Here is a 9,997-nt window from a genome sequence, read left to right as displayed (position 1 = left end):
CTCTGATGATCGTAGCGATGTGGAGCATCTTTCCGTGTGCCTGCTGGCCACCTGAATTTCTTCTTTGGAGAAGTGTCTGTTCAGATCCTCTGCCCATGTTTTAATTGGATTATTTGCTTTTTGTGTGTGGAGGTGCGTGGGCACTTCATACTTATTTTAGATGTCATCAACCCCTTATCGGATATGCCATCTTTGAATCTGTCCTCCCATGCTGTCGGATGTCTTTGTTCTACTGATGGTGCTTAAACAGAATCCTATACCCCCTGCCATCTCGTTCCAATTCTGAGTCAATTATTTTTTTTTTTTTTTTTTTTCCCCCCCTCAGAACACCAACCCGCCAAGAAAACTGGAACGAAGAGGAGAAGATGTGATACGGGAACATCGAGCCTAAACTGAGAGGTGAGATGGTGGAGACTGGTAGTAAGTATCTTTCCATGTGCTGCTTTCAAGGTTCACGGGGAAAAAAGGTTGCCACGGAGGTAAGGCCCGGGATGTGGACGTCACCTGGTATCGGTGGAGCCACCTAGCCACTAGCCATTAACGGGAAGGCTAGCGTGCGGCACTGTTATTTCCTGCGGAGTTACACGTGCGGCGTCCCCCCGTTGCAGTTCGGTCAGGCCCCGTGTGGGACTGCCCTGGCACTGGCCGGGGTGGATCTGAGAGCTGTGCCCGTTCCTGCTGGGCTGCCCCAGCATCCCTCTCAGAACAAGGCCTCCAAAGTGCTCCTGGGAGAGAGACAGAGAGAGAGAGAGAGACAGAGAGAGAGAATTATGCCCAAGAGACAGGGGCAACTTTTTGCTGGAGCTCCATGAGCATGTTTCTGATTTTTATGTTGAGATCCCTCTCACAAAGATGGATCGAGTCCAGTTACCAGGTTCCTTTGGCTTTGACGTTTCGTATTTGTAGGTGGCGCCCTGTACAGCGCCCAGAAGCTTTTCCCTCTGGAGCTGCTCAGCCCTTGGGGTGATGGCAGGCAGGGGTCACGGGGGCGGCGCTGGTGCCCGCGGGAGGGAAGAGGTCTTTCCCGCTTCCCGGCCGCAGTGCCTGTGTCCACCGCCAGGGCCAGTTTGCGGAGCACGCAGGGAGAAGCCTCTGTGCTTTGCACCCGTGGCTGCCGTAGGTGGGGCCGTCCTGTCGCTGGCCTGGCGCGATGGAGGGGGGCAGCCGGTTTGCGAGCCGGTGCTGGCGGGGGAGGAAGGTGCAGCAGGCCGCCGTGTTGTGTTATCAGTCACATCACGGTGGGGGGCTTTGGAGCTACGTAGGCAGCCAGGGTGGGTGGAGCGCCCGGAGCTCCTAAAAGTTCCCCCACCTGCTGGGCAGAGTGCACCCGGACAGTTTTGCGCACCTGTGCTTTCTCCCGAGCGGCAAGCTCTGTGCAACCCTTGCCCCTTTAGCAGCTCTCTCGCTGTTAGGAAGTCTCTCAGACTGCCCGCCTTTCTTTCATCCCACAGCAGCCGGATGTGGATCCCTGTGTTGGCGCGAGTGGCAGGAACCTCAAGTCTCTCCAAGTGCTCCGCCTGTCTTTGCTTTCCAACCCCACCGGTCCTCCAGAGCATCACGTGAGGTAGGTCCGTGCTCCCAGAGCAGATCTCCAGGGCTGGGTGTTCAGCAGCCCTAGGCCTCCACCCGCCTCCCCGTTTCCGTTTCTCTTCCTCCCTCCGGTGAGCTCGGGTGCGGGAAGGGCCTGCCGGGTCCCTCCGGATCACGGCTTTGGTACGTCACCCTTCACCTTGAGGTGACGGCCTGCCGCGGCAGCCTCCTCTCCTGCTTCTCTTCCAGGATCTGGTGTAGTTGTTGTATTTCCACACTGTATGAATGTACGCATGTATGTGGTTTTCGGAGGAGGTTTCTGCCTCCCCTCTCACACTGCCTGCCGTCTTTAATCCCACCAAGCCATCTTTAATTTTTTTTTTTTTTTCTTTTTCAGTTTCAGTTTCACTTGGATAGGGTACCTTTTCCCACCCCTTCAACTTGTAGTTTGTCTGTGTGCTTGGATCTCAAGTGAGCCTCCTGTAAGGGAGCACGTAGGCGGTCTTGAGTTTTCATCCATTCATTCAACCCTGTGTCTTTTGTTTGGAGCATTTAAAGTCTTTCCCTTTACTGTGATAATTGATAGCTGTGTCCTTATGGCACTTCTTCAACTTGATTTCTGTCTCCTTTTCGCTTGTAGTTCTTCTCTGTGCTTTCATCGTTGCTCTCCTGGTTATGAGCGATAGGTTTGTTGAGTATTATGCTTTCTTACCTGTCTGTCTTGTCTGTCTGTCTGTCTGTCTGTCTGTCTGTCTATCTGTCTATCTTATCTATCTGATCTCTCTACTCTCATCTATCTACTGTCATCTCTGTGTCTATCTATCCAAACTATCTAATCTACCACCTATCTGTCTGTTATCTGTCATCTATATGTATCTATATCAATGTGGCTATCTAACCTATATGTATCTATATCATCTATCTAGTCTGTCATCTTATCAATCTATCTACCTGTCATCTATCTATGTGTATCTATAGGTGTCTGTCTAATCTGTCCACCTGATCTATCATGTATCATCTATCTAATCTGTCTGTCTGCCTAGTCTGTCTAATCTCTCTGTATGTATCTATATGGTCTATGTAACCTATCATTCTATCTCATCTGTCAGTCTGATCTAATCTATCCATCTATCTCATGTATCTGTCTCAATCTATCTATGTGTTTATTTATTTTGTCCATTTTTGTCAACGTACCGTCACTAGGCGCGCAGTCATTCCTCTGTCTCCTTCTCAGTCTTGATTCCTTGTGTTTGTTTCTGTGAGTTAGCTATGTCTTTGGGTCTTGAGAGGAGTGGCCGTGGGTTGGAACACCTGGGTAGGTGGCCCGAGTCCGCTGGGTGTAGATGGCCGGCTGGACTCTCTAACCAGTGCGGGCTGGGGCCCTCCGGGTGCTCTGCCCTGGGGCTGGCCCTGCCGGGGCGGCTGCGTGAGCTGCGGGGCAGATCCGAGGCCCCACACAGGGAGCACCCCGGCCGGCCTGCTGGGGCCGAGGCAGGTGCACGCCCAGTAGTAGGTCTGTGTGCCTGCGCGCCGATGTCACCTGGGTGGCCCTGCTTGGCCGCCCATCTCCAGAGAGCATGTGTAGTCGCAGGTTCAGTGAGCCGCCTTCTTGGGGACACGCGGGGCTGGTGTGGGCTAGTGGCCCGTGGGCTTGCTGAGGTGGCAGGCCAGCTAGCTCGCGGGGAAACTGCTCCCCTCTGTTGTCAAGGTGGAGGTGGAGTTTCAGTGCATTTAGGCATTTAGATGTGAGTGAGGTCTATCTGAAATGGAATAGTAGCATTTAGAGCTGTGTTTTCTGTTGGTGTGGAAAGGGTGCTGAGCATAAAGAGTTGGGTGGCGGTGGCAGGAATTCGAGGAATGTTGATGTCCTTGCATTTATTTATGTTCTGTTAAGGGAAGTGATTCTGAAGTAACTTTTTACTCATGTATGAAGGTGGTGCGTAAGGGTCACCCCACGTCAGTCATGGTGAGATGAAGTGAGGTGGTAGAATTAAAGCCTGTACCCCTTGGCCTTATACGTAGGAGACGCACCGTGGGTGCTCTTTGCTGCTCTCCTGTCCTGGCTTATTGCCTTAACTAACGTGATGGTTCAGAGTGGTCCCAGCGAGATTTCCAGCAAAATCTTTCTACAATTGCATAGAAACACTTGGGATATCTATATCCCCAGAGGCTAGTGGAAAAGTTTACTCTTTCTGGTCACTGTTTGCAAGTTGTTCGCTCTATCGCGCATTTCTTTGTTACTTTTAGACCGATAGGGGCAGTGATACACGCACGCGCGCGCGCGCGCACACACACACACACACACACACACACACACACAGAATTAAACATGTTTAAGAACCAAAATGAAAAGAGTGGTTTTCTGTGTCACAGCAGGGATTCCCTAGCCTGCGGCGAGCTCAGAGCAGTGGCAGAGAAGAGGGAAGGGGCCTCGTTAGCCAACCCGGTCTCCCTCCTCTGGACTTGCCTCCCCCTGGGCTGTCATCCCTTAAACGCTCAGCACGCAGGCCTCGCGTGGAGCACGCACAGTCATAAAACGCGGCTACTTCCACATCCCGGTCACTGGGGCGTGGGGCATGTTACATTGTTCGGTGTGGCTCAAAGCGTTATCACTCGTGTATGTGAGTTCTTCCTCTGTAGCAGAGTGAAAGAGTAAAGACAGCCAGAGGCATATTAGCAAGAACAGGGTTTAGTGGGAAAATACAATACACCCACACAGATCTGGGAAAGACTTTCTTTAATGGATAGCAGGGAGGATAGGAAGCGCCAACAAAAGGACATGGGCCTTGTACGGGGCTGGGGGAGACCGGTAGACGGCCGCAAGGGTGGCGGCGTGTCCAGTGCGTCACCGTCGTCGGGGGTAGGGCTGAGCCCGGCGGTTGTGCCACGTGTGGCATCGGGCCGGTGGGGACCGGAAGATGGCCCGCAGGGGCGCAGTGGTGCGCATAGGCGCGCCGGCCGTGTCAGAGTCGGGCCCCGGGCCGGCGGCCCACGGCGGCGGCGTGGTGTCCATGGGCTGGCCGGCCGTGTCAGAGTCCGGCCCCAGGGCGGCGGCGGCCCACGGCGGCGGCGTGGTGTCCATGGGCTCGCCGGCCGTGTCAGAGTCCGGCCCCAGGGCGGCGGCGGCCCACGGCGGCGGCGTGGTGTCCATGGGCTCGCCGGCCGTGTCAGAGTCCGGCCCCAGGGCGGCGGCGGCCCACGGCGGCGGCGTGGTGTCCATGGGCTCGCCGGCCGTGTCAGAGTCCGGCCCCAGGGCGGCGGCGGCCCACGGCGGCGGCGTGGTGTCCATGGGCTCGCCGGCCGTGTCAGAGTCCGGCCCCAGGGCGGCGGCGGCCCACGGCGGCGGCGTGGTGTCCATGGGCTCGCCGGCCGTGTCAGAGTCCGGCCCCAGGGCGGCGGCGGCCCACGGCGGCGGCGTGGTGTCCATGGGCTCGCCGGCCGTGTCAGAGTCCGGCCCCAGGGCGGCGGCGGCCCACGGCGGCGGCGTGGTGTCCATGGGCTCGCCGGCCGTGTCAGAGTCCGGCCCCAGGGCGGCGGTGGCCCACGGGGGCGGCATGGTGTTCAGAGGCTCGCCCTCCGCGTCAGAGTCCGGCCCCAGCGGTGTGGTGTCCATAGGTCCTTCGTTTGAGACAGGCATGAGAATAGGGTACGAAGCTAGGGAGAGCTTCCAACTCCTCCTCAGACCTCCTCAGCGCGCACGGAGCTGCCCAGCTAGGGCAGCCTCTGATAGGTCAGCCAGGGGACGCATCACAGAGCAGCCGCCCGGGCAACCGTGATGTCACCCAGGGGGGAGGGGAGCCCCCACTGCCGTGAGCACACCAGCCCCACCCAGAGGAGACCCTGGCCCAGTGTCACAGGGCGTGGGCCCCACGCCAGCCCCAGTAGTGTCCCCAGCCCTCCCCCCCCCCCCCGGGACTGCCCGCCGAGGGCCGTGCAGGTGTCAGGGCCAGCCAGACCACCACGCAGACCATTCAGGGCCGCAGTGCTCACGTCTGTCAGAGCTACGCCCGCCCGGGTGTCGCCTCTGCACGCGCTTGGGACCCGGGGCGCGGCGGCCAATGCTGTGCCCCCGCGGTCCCTGAGGCCGGGGCTGCCGGGGCGCCGCCCGCCCTCGCCCCGGGCCTTCCCATCTTCTCTGGGAGGCCTGGAGCCAGACATGCTTCCTCCGCCATGGCCAGCCAGGCGGGTGACAGATTCCGAGGAGGGGACCGTCCGCGTGACTTCCCTTTCTAGCTAGCGGGCAGGTTCTTTCTTCGCTTCCCGGAAAGCGTAGGTCAGGGACCACCAGGTTTCAGCATAGCAACATTCCACGTTCTCACTGAGCCTGGCGGCCCAGATTTTTCTCTTTGGTCTCGTTTTGGGGCCTGTGTCTGGTATACGAGTAACACAACACAGTAAACTGGGAAACACTTTTTATTTTCTTACTGTCATTTTCTTATGTTTATTCATTTTGTTATCCTTAATCTACAGTTACATGAAGAACATTATGTTTCCTCGACTCCCCCCTTCACCAAGTCCCCCCCCACAAACCCCGTGACAGTCACTGTCCATCAGTGTAGTAGGATGCTGTAGAATCACTACTTGTCTGCTCTGTGTCGCACAGTCCTCCCTGTGCGCGCCCCCCCCCCAACCCCGCCCCACATTATACATGCTAATAATCGTAAGGCCCCCTTTCTTTTTCCCCACCGTTATCCCTCCCTTCCCACCCATCCTCCCCAGTCCCTTTCCCTTTGTGAGCTGTTAGTCCATTCTTGGGTTCTGTGATTCTGCTGCTGTTTTGTTCCTTCAGTTTCTCTTTGTTCTTATACTCCACATATGAGTGAAATCACTTGGTACTTGTCTTTCTCCGCCTGGCTTATTTCACTGAGCATAGTCATAATACCCTCTAGCTCCATCCGTGTTGTTGCCAACGGTAGGATTTGTTTTCTTCTTATGGCTGAGTGATACTCCATTGTGTATAGTATGTACCACGTCTTCTTTACCCATTCATCTGCTGATGGACACTTAGGTTGCTTCCATTTCTCGGCCCTTGTAAATAGCGCTGCGATAAGCATAGGGGTGCATCTGTCTTTTTCAAACTGGGCTGCTGCACTCTTAGGGTAAATTCCTAGAAGTGGAATTCCCGGGTCAAGTGGTATTTCTATTTTGAGCTTCCTGAGGAACCTCCATACTGCTTTCCACAATGGTTGAGCTGAGATGTCCATTCCCACCAGCAGTGTCGGAGGGTTCCCCTTTCTCCACATCCTCGCCACCGTCTGTTGTTGTGTGTCTTCCCCATGGTGGCCATCCTGACTGGTGTGAGGTGATACCTCATGGTGGTTTTAATTTGCATTTCTCTGAGGATTGGCGGTGTGGAGGATCTTTTCATGTGCCTGTTGGCCACCTCGATTTCTTCTTTGGAGAAGTGTCTGTTCAGATCCTCTGCCTATTTTTTAATGGGATTACTTGCTTTTCTTGTTTGTTGAGGTGCGTGAGCTCCTCTTTATGTATTTTGGATGTCAACCCTTTATCGGATCTGTCATTGATGAATATATTCTCGCATATACTTTAGGGTACCTTTTTGTTCTATTGAGGGTGTCCTTTGCTGTACAGAAGCTCTTCAGCTTGATGTAGTCCCACCAGTTCATTTCTGCTCTTGTTTCCCTTGCCCGGGGAGGTTATGTTCTTGAAGAAGTCGCTCATGTTTATGTCCAGGAGATTTGTGCCTATATGTTCTTTCCTGAGAGTTTTATGGTTTCATGACTCACATTCAGGTCTTGGATCCATTTCGAATTTACTCTTCTGTATGGGGTTAGACAGTGATCCAGTTTCATTCTCTTACGTGTAGCTGTCCAGTTTTGCCAGCACCGTCTGTTGAAGAGAGTGTCATTTCCCCATTGTATGTCCCTGGCTCCCTCATCATATATTAATTGACCACATATGTTTGGGTTAATGTCTGGAGTCTCTTATTCTGTTCCACCCGTCTGTGGCTCTGTTCTAGTGCCAGGAGCAAACTGTCTTGATCAAGACTGTGGCTTTGTAGTAGAGCTTGATGTTGGGGAGCGAGATACCGCACCCACCCACACACACACACACCACACACACACACACAGACCACACACACACACACACACCACAGACACACACACACCACACACACACACCACACACACACACACGCACACACACACACACACACACACACAGAGAGAGACATGCTTTCTTCTTCCTTCTCAGGATTGCTTTGGCTATTCGGGATCTTTGGCGTTTCCATATGAATTTTTGAACTATTTGTTCCAGTACGTGGAAGAATGCTGTTGGTGATTTGATAGGGACTGCATCCGATCTGTGGATTGCTTTGGGCAGGATGGCCATTCTGACGATATTAATTCTTCCTAGCCAAGAGCGTGGGATGAGTTTCCATTTGTTAGCGTCCTCTTTAATTTCTCTTAAGAGTGTCTTATAGTTTTCAGGGTATAGGTCTTTCGCTTCCTTGGTTAGGTTTATTCCTAGGTATTTTATTCTTTTTGATGCAGTTGTGAATGGAATTGTTTTCCTGATTTCCCTCTCCTTTGGTTCATTGTTAGTGTACAGGAAAGCCGCAGATTTCTGTGTGTTGGTTTTGTGTCCCGCAGCTCTGCTGTATTCCGGTTATCAGTTCTAGCAGTTTTGGAGTGGAGTCTTCAGGGTTTCCTTACGTACAGTATCGTGTCATCTGCAGATGGTGACCGCCTAGCTGCTTCTTTACCAGTCTGGATTCCTTGTATTTCTTTGTCTGGTCTAATTGCCGTGGCTGGGACCCCCGGGACTGTGTTGAATAACGGTGGGGCGAGTGGGCACCCCTGTCTCGTTCCCCGTCTCAGAGGAACGGCTTTCAGCCTCTCGCTGTTGAGTATGACGTTGGCTGTGGGTTTGTCATATACGGCCTTTATTAGGTTGAGGTGCTCGCCCTGTATACCCATTTGGCTGAGAGTTTTTATCGTGAATGGATGTTGCATTTTGTCGGATGCTTTTTCAGCATCTGTGGAGATGATCATGTGGTTTTTGTCTTTCTTTCTGTTTATGTGGTGGATGGTGTGGATGGATTTTCGAATGCTGTCACCATCCTTGCATCCCTGGGATGATTCCCACTTGATCAGGGTGTTTGATCCCCTTGATGTATTTTTGAATTTGGTTTGCTAATATTTTGTTCATTTCCTAGGTATTCTTGCTCCTCATCCGCAGTTCCTGAAAATCCTTCTGAGCCACGACTGTCCAATGGGTGTCTTGTTAGGTTAATGCAGAGGCTTTGGGGCCCTAGCCCAGGGTAGAGGCTGGTCGCCAGGGGCACCAGGCTTGTGGTTAGCGGGTGGGAACTTGCAGCCCCCAGCCCCCAGGGAAGGAAGAGGAAAGGGATGAGGGCTGGAGGTTGAATCAGCAATGGCCAGCGATTTAGTCAGCCATGACTCTGCAGTGAAGCCCTCACAGAACCCTATGAGAAGAGCACAGCTCTCTCTCTCATCTCCTGCTTCTCTGTCAGAGCTTCCATGCTTGGGGAACCAGGTCGCCTGCACATGCCACCATGCCAGGCCCCAAGTCCCGGGAGGATAGAAGCTCCTTTACTTGGGACCGTGCCGTGTGTGCGCGTGCGTGTGCGTGTGAAGCGCGCGCGTGCGCTGCTGTGTCCTTTATGATACTCTTTGTTAAACTGGTAAACGTGTTTTCCTGAGCTGCTGAGGCACCCTAGCGACTTGGGCAGTACCTAAGGGGGAGGTCGTTGGAACTTCCAATCCTAGCCTGTATGTAGGTGGGAAGCACAAGCTAATTGCATGGGCCTGGCAACCGGGCTCTGGAGTTGGGGGTGGAGGGCAGTCTTGAGGATAGAAACCTTACCCTGGGGAATCTTGTGCTGCGTCCAGGCAGATGTCATCAGAGTTGAGAGTTCTCAGAAACCCTGCTGGTGTTGGAGAATTGCTTGGTGGTGTATGCATTGGGAACAGGTCCGGTATCCTGAAGGGAGTTCCACTGCTGTGTATGAAAAAGAACGCTGGGTCATGTGGTACCGCTATGGATATTTTTAGGAACCTCCACACTGTTTCCCATAGTAGCTGCACCAATTTACATGGTCACCAACAGTGCACGAGGGTTCCCTTTGTCCACTTCCTCATCAACGCTTGTTATTTCTTGTTTTGCTTCTTTTGTTTTTTTTTTTTTCTCTTCTTTTGGTACTAGCCATTCTGACTGGTGTGAGGTGATAGCTCGTTGTGATTTTTGCGTGTGTGTGACCGTTAATGTACAATTACATGAGCAACATGGTTACTGAACTCCCCCTCCCACTATCTTATCAAGTCCCCCCCACCCCTTACCCCATTACAGTCACTGTCCTTCGGCGTCGTAAGACGCTGTGGAATCCCTACCTGTCTTCTCTGTGTTATGCTGCCTTCCCCGGGCCCCGGCACCCCCGCCGCCCCACCCCCTACGTTATGTGTGCGAGCCGTAATGCCCCTTT

General features: G+C 53.7%; 1 long non-coding RNA gene across 2 annotated transcripts in view; it reads left to right on the top strand.

Annotated features, from left to right (window-relative positions):
• Positions 1-323: 323 nt before the first annotated feature.
• The window catches only part of LOC130679863 (uncharacterized), a 78,485-nt gene continuing 68,811 nt past the window's right edge, over positions 324-9,997 (top strand). For both annotated transcript variants that reach the window (XR_008992836.1, XR_008992837.1), the window contains exons 1-2: positions 324-399; positions 1,452-1,564. This is a non-coding gene — a long non-coding RNA (uncharacterized LOC130679863). The remainder of the gene's footprint in view (positions 400-1,451; positions 1,565-9,997) is intronic.

Source organism: Manis pentadactyla, chromosome 12, assembly GCF_030020395.1.
Source record: "Manis pentadactyla isolate mManPen7 chromosome 12, mManPen7.hap1, whole genome shotgun sequence".
NCBI lineage: Eukaryota > Metazoa > Chordata > Mammalia > Pholidota > Manidae > Manis > Manis pentadactyla.
Note: the sequence above shows the minus strand (reverse complement) of the source record. Positions and strands in the feature narration are given on the sequence as shown.